General features: G+C 40.8%; 1 protein-coding gene across 2 annotated transcripts in view; it reads right to left on the bottom strand.

The window, feature by feature from the left end:
* The window catches only part of TBX15 (T-box transcription factor 15), a 90,633-nt gene that overhangs the window by 46,160 nt on the left and 25,274 nt on the right, over positions 1 to 19,199 (bottom strand). The window contains exon 1 of one of the 2 annotated variants that reach the window (XM_066175524.1): positions 7,655 to 7,685. The exons of the other annotated variant lie outside the window; for it this stretch is intronic. The gene's annotated coding sequence lies outside the window, so the exon portion shown is untranslated. Of the gene's footprint in view, positions 1 to 7,654; positions 7,686 to 19,199 lie in introns of those variants that run through there. 2 annotated transcript variants of the gene reach the window in all.

Raw genomic sequence — 19,199 nt, 5'->3', positions numbered from 1 at the left:
GACAGGAAAAGAAAAATTCTTCATAATAAAAGGAAAACATGACACAAGATTAAGGCCGCAGAGGTATCCATTCTCCCTGAGAGCAATCTGAAATCGCTGGGAAATTTAAGATGACTGTGAAGTCCCAAAAATATTAACCTTTTTTGTAGGCATAACACAGCTCAAACAGAAGAAGCTTAACATTTTAAATATTTGCAAGTTGATATTTGGTGGCCTGCAAACCACGCGGAAAGAGGCATTATACATGTTTCCCTATACCGTGGTGGTTATCATGACAGTAGTATCAGGGAGCCAGATGGTATCTTAATAACAAGAAAGGTCCTATATTTCCCTTAGTCCTTTTGAACTCTTGGCTCTGCTGTCACACAGCAGTGAGTTCCACAATGTAACTGCATACACAAGAAGAGAAAGAGTGTTTTTTATTTGCCTTTAAAGTATGACTGTCCATTTTCTGCTGTGTGTAACAAGTTACATGCCACTCTATGTATTTCCTTTCTAAATGTGACTATTTCAAAAGGAAATCGTTAGGAAATTTCCATGGGAATGGTTTCACAAGAAAAACACAGCTCCATTAGGCTGAAGTTTCAAGTTTGAGTTGTTCGTTTCATTCACAATCTACAATTTTCTTTTGGGAAAACAGTAATTATCAGGCTAGTCCTGTTGAACTGATGTTTGGGTTTGTAATAGTTCAACAAATCATTAAAGTGCATTTTTTTCATCTACACGCTACATTAGCCAAGCTATCTTTCAGACCTCCCACATCCCTTTCTGAGCCAGACTTTGGAAGACTATCCGCCCTTGTACAATTTAGATTGCCCTCTATCTAAACCTCTTGACTGTAATCCAAATCCTTTCAGATTTCATTCATGACAAAGCTTCTCCTTATCTAAACACTCCAACTGCTCACTTGCTCAATCTCTCCTATTTTTATTACATACATGGGTACACGCACACATAAAGACACATAAATATATGTATGGGATTGAGTTCCTAAAAATGTATTTGGGGTTTAAGTCAGTGATCTGCCAGTGAATCACATAGCAGAAATTACAGTATTTTCAATGGTTCTCTCCATTGGGAAGTTTCTTGCAATCTAATGCTCTATTTGTTGTTTTGATCACCTCAGCAGAGTCACCAGATGTTTTTCCTAAGCAATGATTACAGGGAATTTTCACAAATGGTAAACATATTCTTCCTTTTATTTCTTTTGCATACAACTGACTTGCATCCAAACCAGCCAATTTTCCACCTCTGACTATGTAGCCACACAGGTAGGATTCAGAAAAAAATTCTCCAGAACCTGAGCACAGTTCTGGTTTTATTAGCTTCTAGCGTTTCAAGATCAAGCCAGGAATAAACCAAATTATTTTTAAAAGTAACAACATGGGGGATGGAGTTGGTGTGAGTTTATGGGGGACAGAACCACAAGTGACTGAATAGGTCACTGGGCTGTATTACAACAGTATGGAGCATGGACCTGGAAAAGATGTGTTAGGAACTTCAATCAAGCCTGTGCTATGAAAAGCAACTGTGTCATATAAACACAACTTAATTTGAGATCTGAAATATCACATACACGTGCCAAGGCATGAATTGATTTCCCCTCAGAATTTTTCTAAAATCCCACAGCTCCCATGTACTTCCACAGTGGAAAAGCAGCACAAAACTGGTGACTTAGCCTGAGGGATCAGCCTCAGTGAATGCATTCTCTCCTTTTCCCTTAACATTCATGCTCCTTAGATGTGTATTTGTGTCTTGGCTTTTTCTCTTTTCTTTTAGCAACTATCTTCAGCTGAAGCTCCCCAAGTCACATCCTGACACTGTCTGCCAACCACAATCCCACAAGTCTAAGTCCCCACATGCCATCACACACGCTGGTTCCAGGAAGCGCACACTGCTGGACTTTGTTCCTTCCACTGAGCCACCCTGATTTATGCTTGCTGAAGCCGTGGTCCCAAGTGTCATAACACCTACAACTGCACAGTTGTCCCACATGTGTATATATCCTATTATCCAAACAACAGATGCACCAGCATGTGTTCACACACATACTCCAACATCTGGTGATCCCAAGCTCACTGTAAAAACTCCATGAACTTCATTCATCTTTGCAGAACTCACAAACACTTCATCTGTACAACTGAAGAGGTGCATAACCTTTTTCACTTCACTGAAAGAAGTATGGGCTTTTAATGTGGCATTTACAGGCACACACAGGGAAATACAACCAATCACTTACACTTACTCTAAAAGCACTTACTTGGTCCTTCTGAAAACAGGCCATGAATGGCTCTGACATAAACGCTTCACAGGTGTTGCACACAACAACTTTATATATATACACCTTTCTATTTCTTAGTCATACCTGTACCTGTGCCTACATGCCTTACCTACTGTGAGGCTCACTTTTCCACTTTCTGGTTAGAAGCTGTGCCAGAATAAAACTGATAAAAGGAAATGGAGAATCATATCAAGATAGCTATTAAACTAAAAACATCCCGCTGCTTAAGAATAAAACTGATGATTGCATAACTCAGCATTTCTGAATGTTGAAAATTTCCAGTCTGTTTTCTTTTGTTTCTCTCATCCACATCTAATATGAAAGATATATTCAAGGAGAATGTTGCCAAAACCTTCTGATAGTTTGGTATTTTATGAAAAATAATTCAGAATGCTCCTGCCTGCCTGACTCTCAGTTCGGCAAACTAGAAACAATAGGATGCCCCACTGGGATGTCCTCTGGGAAGTGCATGGTCTGGAAGCACTGAAGACACAAAGGTTTCAGGTTTGCCTGATTCCCCCACCAGTGATGTCAAAGCATCAGTGGTGACCTTAGAAAGCAGTTGGTTTCTGTGACCTCAGATAGCACCGTTTAGGGATGTCAAAAAGAGTGCCAGTAATCTTCTGGATATGAATACCCACACATTTTCAGCCATGCAGAACTAAACTATTTCATAACCCATTCTTTTAAAACCTTTAAAAACATGTACTACACTTGGAAAATTATATGCATATTTTGAGCTTGCTGAGGGTTCTTTCCAACCATCTTTTCTCTAAAAAAGTTGGCCTTTTGGGGGTGGAAAGAATGGCTTGCTGTATCTTACTGCAGATGAGAAGAAGGAATATGAAGCATTCTAATGAATTACTTCATTTAGAAAACAAGGATGAACACTCTCATGTGGAAATATACAAAATTCTCAAAACTTTCAATCTCCGCTACAACTAAAAATGCAAATACTCCATATATTTTTGAAGTAGAAAATGAGAATTTACATCACCAATAACTTCTACTTTAGCCTTCATGATATGAGTTTAAAATAAAATCAACAGATGTAGAGATAGCACACTGAATTTGCAGTCTTTACATGTCTCCCAAAAAGCCACTCTGCCATCCAGCTTTAGAGCCTGCACACTGAGACAGTCCTCTCTCACTTCGGGGTTTCTGTCACAAGCTACTGTGGCACAGAGAAAGCTGAAGGTGTGCTACTGCAGAAAATGCAGAGAATGGAAAGTCAAAATCTTTTAGACTAAAGCCCAGAGATGGAAAGACCTTCATGGACACCAACACACCAAGAATTCAGTGCCTGTCAGTCCTACCAGTACTCATTACCATTTAGCATATTCCCCACAAAAGGTCTTAATGAAAAAGTGTGTGACTTTTCTGACATACAGATAATTCTTCACATCCTTCCCAGATGCTGCTATAGATTTATCTTACTGCTCAGTTCAAGAAGAACACAGAGGAAAAACAGACTTTGTCACTGGGGTTTCATTGGGAGTGGAGCATAATGGCACAACAGCCAGATAGCCCATTCCTTATTAGGTTTCTAAAAAATTATTTAATCACTTAATTTATTATTTCTGATGCTCTTGTGCATCCTCCCATGCCCTCCTTATTGCTGAAATTCTGCCATCTGTGGCTCAAAACTTCCTTTCAGCCCTTCCCATGCTATGGCATGAAGTGGCTGGAGAGAAGCACTGAACTACTAAGGGATCCACCAGTTCTCATGGAAAAAGAGAAGAAGAAAATGATTTTCTCAGAAGAACATACTTTTCCCCCCCTCTCTCCACCTTTCCTTCAATCATACTTCTGTCACCTTCTTCTTGTGTGGTAAAATTTGATGTAAAAAGCAGCCTGGGCTGGTCTCTGATGCTGCTGAGTTTGGCCATGTGGCTATGGGAGGAGGCAGCAATTTCCTCTTCCAGTACAGTTTGGAAGCCCCCCAGGGGTGCTTCAAAGTGAAACTCTGACCCACCCCTTCCATCCTGGAGCCCAGCAGGATCTGAGATGCAGCTGGTCTGCTCTTCAGTGAGATGCTCCATGGAAGATGGAGAGGGAGGGAAAGGACAAGGCTAAAACAGAAGTACAACAAATGTACAGGGTAGGAAGGAGAAGGAAGAGGATGGGGATTAGGACAGTTTATTGGGTGGAACTGGCTTCTTGGCACCAAATGCTGTAAAGAGAGGATGGTCCAGGAGGCATTACAACCTTCTCACAGAACTCCCCAGCAGAAGTAATGACAGTGAGCCAGGCTAATGTTCTTGAAGCCACAACATCCCTTCATTCCCTTTCCACAGCTCATGTCAGTCTGTATTTGTACTGCTGGCTGCAGGTCTGATCTGCTCAAGCAGATCAGCTCATTTCTTCCTGTGTGCATCAGCTAAGGGGGGACGTCTTAACCCATCTAAGCAGCTTTCTTGCCCACATCCATTTCATGATGAAGAAAAACACTAACGCAATAGGGAAATGTGGGGTTGCTTCAATAGAATGCTCTTTGTTGCAAAAAGCACCCAGAATCCTGACTGGCATTCTGTTTTTGACTCCTGAGAGTCTGGTTTTTTTACATAAATTTTATGGCCTTTAGGGGTAAAGAAACTAGTACTAAAATGCTGTCATACATTTGCACAGAGCAGTTGCAGGCAAGTTCCACTGAGGAACAGAGATTAACAAAAAAAAAAGAGAGGGAAAAAAAAAAAGTAAAAGAAAAGAAAATAGAAGTAGCTGTCTGAAATTAAATGGCTATTTCTATGGCTGAATTTCAAGATGTCTTTGCAAAATGCCAGTTTTGCAGCCACAGTTACCTTTCTGCTGCTAAAACAGGTCATGATATTTACAGAAAGGTAAACTAATGAAATTTGTTGGCCTCACTTGAAAATAGGAGCAATGGGTTTTCCCTAGAAGGCAGCGAAGCAAATCTAGCATTGCATCTATTACATCCCCTGCCTCTCTGTGCCTTTCTCTGCAACTGGGGCAAGACAAGCTCATTAAATTAAATACTTCACAGAAAAACAGCTAATTTATGAATTTTACTCTAAAGTGTGTGCCTTTCTTGAAAGGAAGACGCAGTTAGAGAGCAACCAATTCCTCTGTTTACTGAGTGGGAGGAACTGACAAGGTCACATCCATGGGACAAGCTTTGTGTAAGAACTGTGCTGTTCCTAAATCCAGGAAGGCATCTCTGTGTCAGCTTATAGGGTTACTCAGCAAGCACAAGTTTGTGTTTTTTCTTGAATAAAGAACTCCTTATACTGATTGTCAAAAAAAAAAAAAAAAAAAAAAAAAAAGCAGCAAGAGATTGTAAGAACAAGAAACTTCAGTAAGAACTTCCTGTGCAGAAAAGCCCTCAGAGCACAGGGCAAGTGTCCTGTGCTGGATATTGCTGGGATAACCTATAGTATTCCACTGTCTTCATCACACTTACCCAGCCTCACACCCCCAGAACTTGTTTCTCTCGGGTCCCTTGTGTTTCAAGCAGCAAGAGGCCACAAAGCCCTCTCTGGAGGGACAGGTGGCAGAGCTTGCCCCATTCCACAGCACGAGCAGGAGGCATGTGCTGTCCCCCTCATTGAAACCTGAGCCACAGCAGCCCCCTCCTCCTGGAAAGACTGACAAAGAGCTTCCCTCATCCCAGGAAACACCACGGTTCTCTCCTGCAATGTAGCACAGGGTGCTGCTACCCTGCACGTAACCCCTCACACAACAGCCAGAGTTCCCTGCTATACAGAGGCACGGGGAGATGGGAATTTGGGTTATGATCTGCTCATCACATTTTGTTTCTGCTTCCTCCTCAGGGATGAAGCCCTTTCCTTGCTCTAACATGATGTCTCTCCCACAGGAGACAGTTCTCCACAAACTTCTCCAACATGAGTCCTTCCCACAGGCTGCAGTTCTTCACAAACTGCTCCACTGTGGGTCCATTTACACTGCTCCTGCATGGGGCCCCTGCAGGGTCACAAGTCATGCCAGCAAACCTGCTCCAGCATAGGCTCCACTCTCCATGAGTCCACAGGTCCTGCCAGGACTTCCTACAGGGTCACAGCCTTCTTCCAGGTATCCACTTGCTCTGGCATGGAGTTCTGCATTTGTTGTAAGTGGGTCTCTGCTCCCCCTGGTACCTCCAAATCTCAGCTCTGGCACCTCTAGCACCTCTTCCCATTCTTCTTCACCAACCCTAGTGTCTGCATAATTGTTTCTCTCGCATGTTCTCACTCCTCTCTTCTCTGGCCACATTTACTTCTGCACAATAATTTTTTCCCCCTTTTAAATATGTCACACACAGTACTAATGGCTATTATTAGGCAAGAACGTGATTTCAGGCAAAGTGAACAAATCCTTTGGCTTTTTTTGTGATAGAGCTGTAAGATTTATCACCACCAGTAATTATAAGATTTGTCAATATTGCTGTTGTTCACTGCAAAATCTTTTTTTTCCTTGAATCTAGCACAGTCTTGCCACAGTTATATTTGTGAACATTTGCAAAGATAAACTTGGGTTCCCTCACTCTTGCTGTAAGCAGGACTGGGCAGAGCAACTTGGGAGCTGGCAGGGAACTAAGCAGGAACTCCAACCACTGAAATCTACATTCAGTGAGTACTGCTTCTGTCCCATCCCCACACACTGACCCACTAAATGAGTTCTGCAGACTGTCGATGTAAGGGCTGTGTGCTGTTCGTTCACCCAGAGAAAGAGGGGCACAGCACCCAGCTTCACAGGAGCTAGTGTATGCTGTTCCAGCTATAAAATGTTTGTTTACCTGCTACACTGAGCTGCTGGAGCAGAGCAAAGCAGCCTTCATGCTGCTTAGCGCCTGACCCACTGTTTTTCTGATTTTATTGTATCTCTTTTACAGTATCATTGCTATTTCACACTTTATTTCTTTCACAGTCCTGAGACAGTCTATGCACTCCTGATGATTTACTGCATGTGATTTCCTCCCATTTATTTACTCCTTAGCTTCTTATTTCAAAGGTTTGAAAAGCGCTCAAAAGAGTCTGCCAGAAATGTAGAGCTTTTGAGTAAAAAGTGTATTACAGTTCACACAAATCATTCATGCAGGCCAGCACAGCCCATCTAAGTAGAGCTTTTAAACTTCATAAGGCTGCATGGTTGCCTTGACAGTGCAAAACATCAGAAAGCAAAAATCTGTGGTAGCACAGGCTGTTTTAGTACCTATCCAAATATCCCAATAAATGCTTTGTTTTCCACATCCAATTTAAAGCAATTTTATCCAGAATTTCTAACAGAAAACTGTTATATTCCAGCTTCTTCAATGAGCTCAAGCAATTTCCTACTTATTTTAGACCAAGGTTGTTTTGAGGGGGTTTACATAAGGGTTACACATGTGCGAGAGCAAAGACACACAGATCTACTTACATACAATGTCCTCAACCTCCTGCCAGGAATATTTCCCTGTGCCTGTGCTCAGCTGTGCTAAAAGCATCCTGGGGAGGACCAAGCTGAATCACAGGACAATTGCTCAAACCTGAGCCATTCCCTCATTGAGACCATGATTAATTCATGGTTGCTGTCTCAAAGCAGCAGCAATGTGTGAATTAACATTCACCACTGGGCAGGCTGCTTTCCTGCACAAACACAAAACCCTCACCCAGAATCTGGGCTCACTGACAGTGTCTGAGGACTGGAAGCTACAGACAAGAGGAGCTGGTCAGCAAATCCTGTATCCCTTCACAGTCTTCCATTTTTCCTTGCCATAGGCAATGGCAAGTGGCAGACACTGGTGCTCTCTAAGGCTGGACTCCACCTGAGTGCTTAGCAAAGAAAAGACACCTCAGGCATTTTCTTTTCTCTGCTCCCAAAATCAGGGCATCTCACAAGGTACATTACAGGAGAAACACATGTGAAATTTGGGTTCAATTCAGTTACTGTCTCAGGAAAGGTGATCTTCTGACCTCCTAAGCCAAACACCCCAAGTTTCAATTTTTAGTATCATAAAAGCCTGTTTCTTTAGAGGAATAGTGCTCTCTGCTCTCAGCAGATTAAGATGGAGCAGATAAAATCTGTTAGGGACAATAAGAGGGAGAAGAAAAGGAGAAAAAGAGGACAAGAAGTGAGAAGAAAAGGACCTGGAAAGAGACAGAGATGGAAAGAGATGATGTGGTGAGGTTATGGGGAGAAAAATAATTTATGGAAGAGGAAAAGAAAATAAAAACAGTGGGCCAAAGACTTAATGAAATAAAGGAATAGTGGAAAAATAAAGCAAAAATAAAATCTGCCCACGCATACTCAAAATAATTCAGTGTCTGCAGACTTAGTAACCAAGAAATTAAATCACTGAAAACATTCTCAAGCATTTCCTATGTGGCTTGGTAGCTAATGCAAACATTCAGGAACCACCTCTCCAGTCACAGGGAAGGCTAAAATACTTTTTATTTACTAAAATTAAGGCTTTGGCTGTAAGTTTGCCTAAAAGATCTGTTGACTCATATCCACCCATGAAACTCTTCAGACCATCTTGAGTTCAAATATCTTCAGAGGAAACAGGTAGAAACTCTGTAGTAAGAAGGGTGAGAAAGCACAGGAAAAGGAGAATGGGAAAATGCTAAAGAAATCAGTGGGAGAAAAGATTAGGAAATGAAAAGACAGTAAATCTGTATAACAGCACAGCTTTAAAAAAGCATAGTGCAAGTAATAAAGCAAAATAAACATAAAGATATTAAAAGGACATTAGAAAGGCATAAAAACTTGAAAGAAAAATATGAAGAGGAAAGGGATTATGGAAAATACAAGTCAAGCTGAAATTCAGGAATTACTTTTATATGCTAAGGAGTTTGAACACCTCACCAGTGCTCCCCAGGTATAACTTTTATTCCTCTGTGAGATTCCCGCATTGCATGAAACACATAACCACATGTAGGTGAGCAAAAAGCCACATAAACTGGATTACAGAGGAGATCTATGAAACTCCTCTAATACTGAATCTTAACCTGCTACCGTGTTTCTCTGTGCGCTTTTAATTCAATACAACTAAATCCCAACTCTCACCTCAATCACAGCTGTTACATTCTCTACTTCAATGGCATTTTTCCTCATTTCCAGTGATACTGGAGATTTTTAATTGTTCTCTATTGTGCTCTTTTTCTCCACAGATATAGCTCAGACAGCAAAATGAAGGAGAACAAGTTCTGCAGTGTAACATATCAGAGAAAACACTCCTGCACCTCCATCTCAAATTAGAGTGCGCTTGCCGAGGACCTTGGAATGGACTTCCTGACAGTCAAAGTCAGGACTTTCCACACCACCCTGTGGAAGCTCAGATAGAAGCAATTATGGATTGATTGGGAAAGCATGCAAAGATTATGTGCAAGACAACAGATGACATCCCATAACCACTATTATATAATTTGACCCCAAACTGAGGTATGAATTCTCTTTTCTCTACCAACAGAGGCCTCTGAAATGAGAAAGTACACACAGGTACCCAGGGATTAAAACTGCTGAGCTGGTCCAGTTTTTGCAGCTGTTAATCCAGCAGAGGAACAGAAGAAAACATTTTGCACAATCTTCAAAATCCCCCTGATAGTAGAGAGAGGGCAGGTCCAGATGCCTTACACAAAATGAGTATTAACAACAGAATTTACTGCATTTATATCCGTGTTGTTTTTCCCATTTCCTCCTCCACCAATACCTCTTGATCAAAGGAGGTTGAATGGCTGCCAGCAGAAGGCTTGGCTGGGTCCCATGGCCCTGTAAGTCAGTTTCTTGAGAAGTTTATAATCATAGTGTCTTACCAGGATACAGTGCAACCATGACCTCTCCGAAAATGCTGCCTTCTTGCACCATATGGGGACTCTCAGCAGCAGAAATATTTAGGAGCCTTTGTAAAACACAGATTGTGACTGAATCATCCAGGAGGCCTAAAATGATCTTAATACATCCATGCAGGTTCAGCACAGTGCTGGACCATGGACCTGAGGAGCACAAGGACCCTGTTCACCCTGCATAGGCAACACAACCCACAGCAGCAAAGTAACTTTGGAAGTCCTTCTCTGGCCTCAAAGGGAAAATGTGGGATGAATACCTGACATGCAATTTCTTCTTTGGCTTTTTGCTCAGCCTGGGGAAGAACTTTTCACATGCCAAACAGCATTCCTCCTGCAGTGGTCCTCCAGATGCATGGGAGTGCACAGAGCAGAGGGTGGATGTGAGAGCACCTGGACCAAGCTCTTGGCATCAAGCAAGGCCTAGAGCAGACTGGCTTTAGCCTCAGGGTTGGGTGTGTGGGTATGTGTGCGTTTCTATCTGCAGCTTAAGGCCCCCCAGGAGGAGGAGGGTAGCAAAGGCACTGGACATTCATAAACATTAACAAAGTAACACAAGATACCAGTATTTCTTGACTCTTTTTTTTTTCTGCTCTAGCTGAGAAAAAGATGGAAAAATGAAACTATGAAGCTGCTCAAAACCTGCTGATGAAATAATTTTTCTTTAGAAAACGCTATTTCGTGAAAGTAGAAGTGTACCCAAGAGGTAGTAATATTGTTTCATATCTGAAACTATGCCGAATTCTCTGTTTCATTTTGATTAGAATCCTCTTTATATATTTCCAAAAATTTACATTTGTAAAGATGTCAATATTAAAATGTCCATATGTAATGTTCTGAAATGTCTTGCATATTCCCACTTACTAAAAGATTTTACCCTCTATTAGGTGCAGTGATGCAGGAAACAGAAAAAGAATGCAGATACCGGGCATCTGTAAGAACAGATGGTGGAATGATCCAGCTGATAGAAGGAAAGGTGAGCAGCTCTTGTTTCCTTTCACAACTCAATTCTACAGGTGCCCTGCTCTGCTGCAGGCCTCATGTGGTGTGGGAAGACTGTGCAACCCCACGCCTGTTATAGTGCAAAATGTCCAGACAAAGCACAACTGCTCTGAAAAACTAAAGGGTCAGCAAGGACACCTTGTGTTGCCCACTCTTCAGTCATCTCTAGGTCAAATCCATTCAATGTCTCAAACATTTTTGGGAGAAATCTAACCTTGCAAACTGGCTTGGCATGTGAAACCTAAGCTGAGTACGTCCAAGATGTTCCCTTCCACTGAAAAAGACATTATTTTTTCAATTCCAGTAACACCTTTCTTCATGGAAAGTAATCTCACTTCCCTCTAAGAGCAGCCCTCCATAAAATAGAGGTATTTGCACACAGGGCACCAAAGATTACAAGACATTTTTAATTTTAGCACAGGTTTTTGTTTATTTGTTTGTTTGTTTGTGGAGGTGGATTTTATAAGTAGCAGTTTTGCTCTCTGACTAAGATTCATTCTTAAATGTCAGGACATAACCACAGAAGAAAACAATGTTTTAGGAAGTACTAACACAATTCCTCTAAAGACCTGTGCAGCATTATCTTAAGACAAAGAGTAAGTATACCCTAATGTAATCCAAAGTCTAAAAAAACCACTTTCTTTGCCATTAAGGGTGAAAAACAACATTTCAGTGTCATTCACTGTTGTTTTTTCAAGATTCCCCAAGTGTTCAACCCAGCTCCTTAAAACTCCTCCTATGGAGCAGGCAGGCATGAGCCAGCTGAAAGTCATCTGCAGCAATCTTCTGTCCTGCTGCCTTATTTTTGTTCGAGTTTCATGAGGCTGGGGTTTTTTTTAGCATGAGATTTCAACGGAACTGAAAATATCTCGTAGCACAAACTCTGCAGCATGCTGTGAGTAATTTACAGCTGCCAAAACCATCTAAATCAAATCCCATGAGGGATTCTTCTTTCTTCAACCCATGCACGTTAGAAAACAAAAATGGCCAGCAGCCATTCCCCGTCTCCTCCTCCTCTTTCACTGAGCAGATTCTTGCAGCTGGAGCAGTGTCATTAGAAGCTGCAGTTAGGGACTCCAGGGAAGAACAGAAACATGGTGCAGTTTACAGCTAGCAGTTTAATTAATAACAACAGTTTCACCTTTTATTTTCGTTGGGGTTTTTTTGTTTGGTTGGGGTTTTTTTGGTTTTGGGGGGTTTTTTTGGTTGTTTTTTTTTTTGTGAAGTGAAGTGAGAGAATTTCAGAGGCAAACACTGTGGTCGGGATTCTGAGCATTGCACAGTGTGCTGACTATACAATTGTTTGTAATTGCAGTTCATCTAATTACATCCAAAGGCAGTCAGACATAAATGAGGATTTAATATCTAACCAGTGTTCTGCCTGTACAGCATTTGAGATTGCATTTTTAAGGCAAACACTGAGAATTCTATAAAACACCATGCAAAGCAAATACACACAGAGCAATTCAGGTTTTCCTCCAAAAATACCACATGCAGTTTTGGAAAATGTGTGCCCTGATTTATTCATTGAGGAAGTTGGTTTTGAAGAGGGTTTTCCCCTAATTTTTAGATTTTCAGCCTCTGAAGAGAAGCTTCAGGGCTGTGCATGAGGGCTAGAGCATACAAGATGGGGAGTTCACCTTTCATAAAATGAGGGGGAGCACCTGGATGAAAACCAGGAAAAGACACAAAGTATTGGATTAAGTCCTTGGACATAAAGAAGACAGAGAAAGCAACTGTTAGCTAGGCTGACAAAACACTGCTTGAGGTATGTTACCAAATGGACAGAGCAAATCAGAGTAGGAAATGAGCAAAAACTAACAATACCATGAGAGGCATTCAGAAAGAAAAATCTGATTGCAAAGGGACTTGGTGAATTGTAAATGCCATGTTTCATTACTGGTGGCCAAAGATCTCTACCCAGTATCATCACTGGCCTTGCTCGGTGCAAAGGAGCCAAAGGGAGACATGCACTACCCAGAACTGTGTGGGGTCCTGTGGAAATGCAGATGGAGGTGGCAAGAAGGATAAACAGAGACATGGTTGCCCACAGGGCCTGCTCAGATAGTCTTTGGTACAAAAGAGACTGCAGGGCTTGTGTGGAGAAGGTTCAAAATAGTTCCCAGGGTTTTCTTCCCTTCACTCCTCCCAGCCCAGTTCCCTGCCTACTGCTTGACCTGACTGCTCGGACCAGGAACTGAAGTCTGGGTTTAACTGCACATTTAGTTACTATGCAGTAGTTATTCCAGATAGCTTTTGCTCCTGTTAAGGGTCAGTTACAGCTCTTGAGTGAACACTGGAAAAAAGTGTTTTGTTCTGAAAATCTACATGGGCAATATACTGCACAGCCTGGCTACGATCTCCTAGTTTCCTATTTTTCCCAGTGTCACAGTATTTTCCCTAGCTCTAATGCAATAGGCAGGCTCTCCTGTGATTTTTTTTTTCCTCTTCTAGAAGGCAGAAGGATTCTAGTGTTTTACTTTGTCTTGGAAAGCTGAAGGAGTGAGGCTGTCCTCCTCTTGTAGAGCAGTCTGTGATAGTCCATTCACTTAACACTTCTTGTCCCCCACCAAAGCCTCAAAAAATACGGGCTCATCTTTTGCTGCACAATACAAATCTGTTAACATGAGATTCTGGCTGGGTTTCTGTATGGGATGATTCCCATAACCAGGTCCTATGGTCTGCTCCACAACAAAATACAAACTAGATTGGTTGGGGGTTTTTTAAAAGAAACTCCTCATTGTCTTCTGTGTCCCGCAGGCCAAAAGCAATTTTCTCCAACATTCTTTGTACCACCGCCTGCACAGTTTGTGGTAGAAGTTCATATATTTGTAAGGTCCTATTCAGAGATATTTTCAGCACACCAGAAAATGAAAAACATTTTAACAAATGAGGAAAAAATTAGCAACATATTCGCTAAAACTGACTTTCAATTTAGAGCCATCAGAATCCACTGCAATGGTTAGTTCAGAAAGTGTTTCCAGTTCAGGTTTGGGTTTGCTCAGTAATTCATTTCTACAAAGTCACCGTGACATGAACTATGCCTTCCTGATGCCTCCCGTATGCAGAAGTAGTTTTGGTCTTCAATCTTCCCAACACCCAGTTTTCCACTATTTTTATGATGACATTATTTTTCTTCCCCTGATGACCTTTTTTTTCATTGTGAAAACTTCTGTACAGTGGTTTTCATGCCTCCTTTATCAGGACAGTTAATTTCCAAGTGCATTCTACAGAACGTCTCATTTAACCTCCTCCCTCCGGCTCCATGGACTCTGAGTAGATTCCCATCTTGCTTATATTAGCCCCTATTTTATCACCAGAAGCTTGCCTGGGTGTTGTCTATGTTAGAAGAATTCCTTCTTTGCCTTTAGATAGATTCTATTAGAAAGAATTATTTAAGCAATATTGCTAAGCAAGTCAGCACTAAACCTTACTGTGACCTCTTTAAGCTACGTAAAGAGTAAATTATTTCACTTTACTTTAGTAATCTTATTTTTTTAAGACAATCTTAAGAAAACTGAAAAAATACCCATGCTGCTTTAAAATTGCTACCTTTACAGGAATTCTTCAAGCCACTATCTACACAGAGATATTCAGGAAAACTATACTAAACCAACAAAGCTGGTAATTTAAAGTGGATTTTCTAAAAGGCTATAAGGTATTTAAGAGAAAATTCCTACTGAGAGTTAAGATGATGCTGACCTGATTTCATTTACTTCCTTTCTAAAAAATAGATACCCAAGATTTTCATGTAAATCAGCTAATGCATTTTCAGGAAATAATCTCAGAAAAGTCACTTGTTTCCCTATATTTCACTGTTATGTGCAAATGCAAATGTATGTATATTCATTTGCCCTGATACATATCTAGTTCCAACCAAAGAATGCAAGAGCAGCTCTGGTACCACCCATCTTCTCCTTCTCTAGTTCTTGCCTTCTCCTAGAAAAAGGGAAATGCTGCTGCATCTTCCAAGTACCTTTCCCATGCCACAGTAAAGGAATTGTAGGGCTGGAGTCTGCCCACCAAAGCAGTGAGTTCATGGGACAAGCCTAGAGAAACCTTAAATGAACATGCTTTGGTGTTGATCGGTACCAAATCCAAGTGGAATGGAAATATGTCTCTGCAAAATTTCCAGTTCTTATTCTAACCTACAGGCTTGCAGGAGAAGAAGGAGATTTCTGTTTTAGGATTAGAGATAAAGGTGCTACCTATTTATTTATACATGATATTTCACACAGTCACATGCCAACATTTTGAACCATAACTCTGTTCTGTGTTTTATATACGTTTTGATCTTTTTACAGCAGACATATCTGGAACCCTCACTTCACTCATGATCTCTGCTACACGCACCAGGCATTTTGCTCTTAAATTTGTCTCCCTGGTATTGTATTGCAAGAACCAAAAATTCACCTTTGGTCTCCTACTCATTTGTTGGTATTTAGCTTTTCTCTCTACACTGAGTAGTTGTAATTTTTCAGTCTCCCAGTCTCTGGAGCCTTGTATGTCAAAAATAATTCAGTATGACCAATTTTTTTTTTTCTGGGGAGGGGACTGAGCAGAAATTAACATGCATCCCTCAGGTGGTTGTTGGTTGTAAGTGAATGTTCCCCCTATTTCTTCTTTTCCCCTGTTATTTTCTTCCTACACTGACCTGAAGAAAAATTATTCCCTCCCATAAAAGTTCAAGTGTATGCAACTGTAGCAGTACCCAGATTCCCAGTTGTGGGTGGGAAGAGCAGACTGAGGAAGAATTCAAACATATGGAAATGATGTTTTGTTCATCAAAACACCAGGATCTCCTCCAGAGATTGAAGATGGAGGCAGCACCCTGAAATCTGACAGCAGTGGCCTGGTAGCCACCAACCCAGGTCCCAGGAGCAAATAGTGAAAGCCCTGTGTCTGCATGAATGGCAGCAGGGCCGAGAACACCCCGTCACGAAGCAGCTGCAATTCTAATATTACAGCAAACTATTAGCACGCACCAAGGCTTCCTGAGAGCAGGTGGGAGTGCTTCCATCGAGATAATCGCTTTCATAAAAATAGTTTGCTTGGTGGGGGCAGGAGATTAACACTTTTTGTGGTTAACAGTTTAAGGGTCAAATTGTGTTCTCAAGCCTGACCTGAAAAATGATTAAAAGTCCACTGGTATTTGTATTCTGAAACAGCCCATTTCAATATCCCAACACAGTTTTGAAGTAAGTGTCCATTGGAATACAAATATGCCAGAAGCAATGGGCAAAGGAGACAATTTTGATAGAGTTTTAAATTATCTGAATGAGTCAAGCCTAAACCAGTAAGAAGGTCTACATTAGTAAGTGCTAAAAGTATTGGGGATTTACAGGCATAACACTCTTCATCAGAAAACAGCAATAAATAATTGCTTGTAGCCTATAAAACTAAGAGTGCTGAATTATTAAGATCAATGCACTCAGATACATTAATATAAAAACAAAATAACCATTACTCATGTCTAGGTCTCAGAAGTAAGACAGCAACATGTAAGAAAGCTGAAGAACATTTATATTTATTAGTAACAGAGGAGGATGCTACATAAATTCAGATCAGCCCCTTAGGAGTAAGCATATTCAACTTGGCAGGCCAAGGCCACTTGTGCATAACAATTCTGAGAGACTTGGCTGAAGAGATCTCTGACCTGCTGTGATGGTCTTGAACGTTTGCTGGAAGTGCAGGGGAAGTTGGGAAGGGATCCCATTCATTAAAAAACTAAAGAATAAAGATATAAATAAAGCCAGACCATATATTTCAATGGAACATAAATCTTGTTAAACAGGGCATGCTAAAGCGGGCAAATGCAAAGTTGTGTGTTTAGGAACAAAGCCTGGGAGCCAAACCAACAAACTGAGGCTTGTGTTTTGCACAGTGGTGTGCCTGAAAAGGGATAAGGTGTCACAGTGACAAGAACACCATGAGAACTTCCAGTGTAATGCTCTGGAAAAAACAAATAACTGTGTTTAAACTGGGGAGTATTGAGTGGGACTTGAGGTAGTTTAAATCTAGATTTTCAAAGCTTTTAAAGAAGAGATGGTACTACTACTGGACTACTCTATATAGTCCTGTGCATGTATTTTCCAAAGGATAATTAAAAGTTCAATAGGATAGAGAAAAGAAACAGCAAAATTACTTCTGATTTTGAGAAAAATGTGTTTCAGAGAAAGATACAAGGAGCTGTGCCAGCTTTGTATACCAAAGGAAGACAGAGTGAGTTTCCTACAATGCAGGAATATGCTAACAGTGTAAAACCTAAAATATAAGGCAATTCTTTAATTTCTTGGCGGAAGGCTTGTCAAGAACCAAAATAGGAAGCTGAAGCTCCTTTCTGAAGGGAAGAAGACACATGTTCCTAGCAGTGGGATATCTCCTGCTGCAGGTGGTGCTGAATTCTTCTTCTGAACCTTACACAGGAAGCCTATGTGCTCTCCTAGAATATATTCTTTAGCCAAATAATAAGTTGACTGAATAAGATGCTTCAGTCTCTGGTAGATGGAAAGGTAATGAGGCAATCTAAGAGTCTCTTTGTTCCTTAAACTCCATATATCTAAACTGCTGTTCCTTATCACAATTAGAACATTGGCAGGTCTCCATGGATTTTCATCAAAGTAAGCAAAAATGTTATGCCAAAGCCTATCCCTTACCCCACACCAGGGTGCATAAATCTATATGTATCTCAGGTGATCTCACCAAGGAGTAATTCTTTTAGTTGTGTTGATTGAACTTAAGGCTTTTGTATTAAAGCACTGAACAAGGAAAAAGCTTTTTCTTTGCATAATGATGATGCTGATGATGACTTCAAGGGGGTTTCACAGCCCCTTTTCTGTGTGGCCCTCTTACTATTTAAATAAATAAATAGAAGCTCACTGTGTGTCTTTTCCCTATCACATGATAGCAAATATAAAAACAGTGAATACCACTTTACATTGTAGAGCAAAATACAAGCTGCTGATGTTATTTATTGGTAGAAAACTGTAAAACACTATATCTAATCAGTGTAACATGAAGAAAATCCTAAAAAGGCCACTAAGACCCATCAGAAGGATATTCAGTCTATGCTCCTTGTGCTTTACAGCATATCCCTACTGCTAGTGGAAAAGGTGGTCTGCAGTGTTAAAGTATAAATGCTTATATTTGTACTTATAAGAAAAAGGCAATATTGGGGAAAAAAATGTTATCAAAGGTAGAAAGCCAAAAGCACTCACTAAGCTTCACTACAAAGAGGATGCAAGACATCACAGAAGGGATCAGTTAGTTGCCCTGCTCAGCTCCTCTGAGCTTCAAAAGCAGAGGCAACTTGAATCAGAGGTAAAGATGAAAAAAAAAAAATAATAAAAAAAAGGAGAAGTAAAGCAACTTCCTTTTTCTCCAATGCAGATGGGCCAAATTCCATTATGCCGAATTCCATAATGCCCTTCACTTTCCCTGCCAGTGGCAAGAATCCAGAGGATCTCTGTTGAGGGGAGAGGTGTTATCAGGAGTACCGTCTGCACCTACTTCACACTAAACAGCTCTCCAATAGCTGCATATGATGGTAAATTTGCAGCAAAGCCTGTGAGAGTAATCTAATATTTGCATTAGGTTCTGAACTAGGTTTCTTTGCTTTTTCCTTTTGCATCCTGGATTGTTAACTGTTCTAGCCTATCCTATGCTCTCTTCTGTAGGCTCAAAAGGAAAGAACAGGCAGAGGTATTTCTGTTTGCACATTTGTTGTGCTTTACATCTTGCAATGTTTATGGCTTTGATGTGACTTTTCAAGGAAAAGCTTATACTGGGCTTTGTGGGGGCAAATTTGCCACACTCTCCCACTTCATGATTTCGACCAAACTTACTCCAGAAGTTCTGGTTTTAATATCCTAGTGCATTTTTTCAGTTCAGAATCACAGAAAAATCAATACACAGGAAAGCAACACCCTCAGACTATACAGAGTTCCCCTGTTAAATTACCGTTTTCAAGCTCTCTTGATCAGGTCTGATTTCCTCTTTAAAGCCCTTTAAAATCTCTTATGAGCCCTGGATATTACTGTAGAGCATATCCTGCTTTCAAACATGCTTTCACAACTGCTCCCAGTTTCAAGAGACTTAATAACAAGCAGCACTTCCCCCGTCTGGGCAGCAGAAATCTC

The sequence above is a fragment of the Chamaea fasciata genome, unplaced genomic scaffold (genome assembly GCF_029207755.1).
Source record: "Chamaea fasciata isolate MVZ Bird 193981 ecotype frontalis unplaced genomic scaffold, bChaFas1.0.hap1 SCAF_2, whole genome shotgun sequence".
Taxonomy (NCBI): Eukaryota; Metazoa; Chordata; class Aves; order Passeriformes; family Sylviidae; genus Chamaea; species Chamaea fasciata.
Note: the sequence above shows the minus strand (reverse complement) of the source record. Positions and strands in the feature narration are given on the sequence as shown.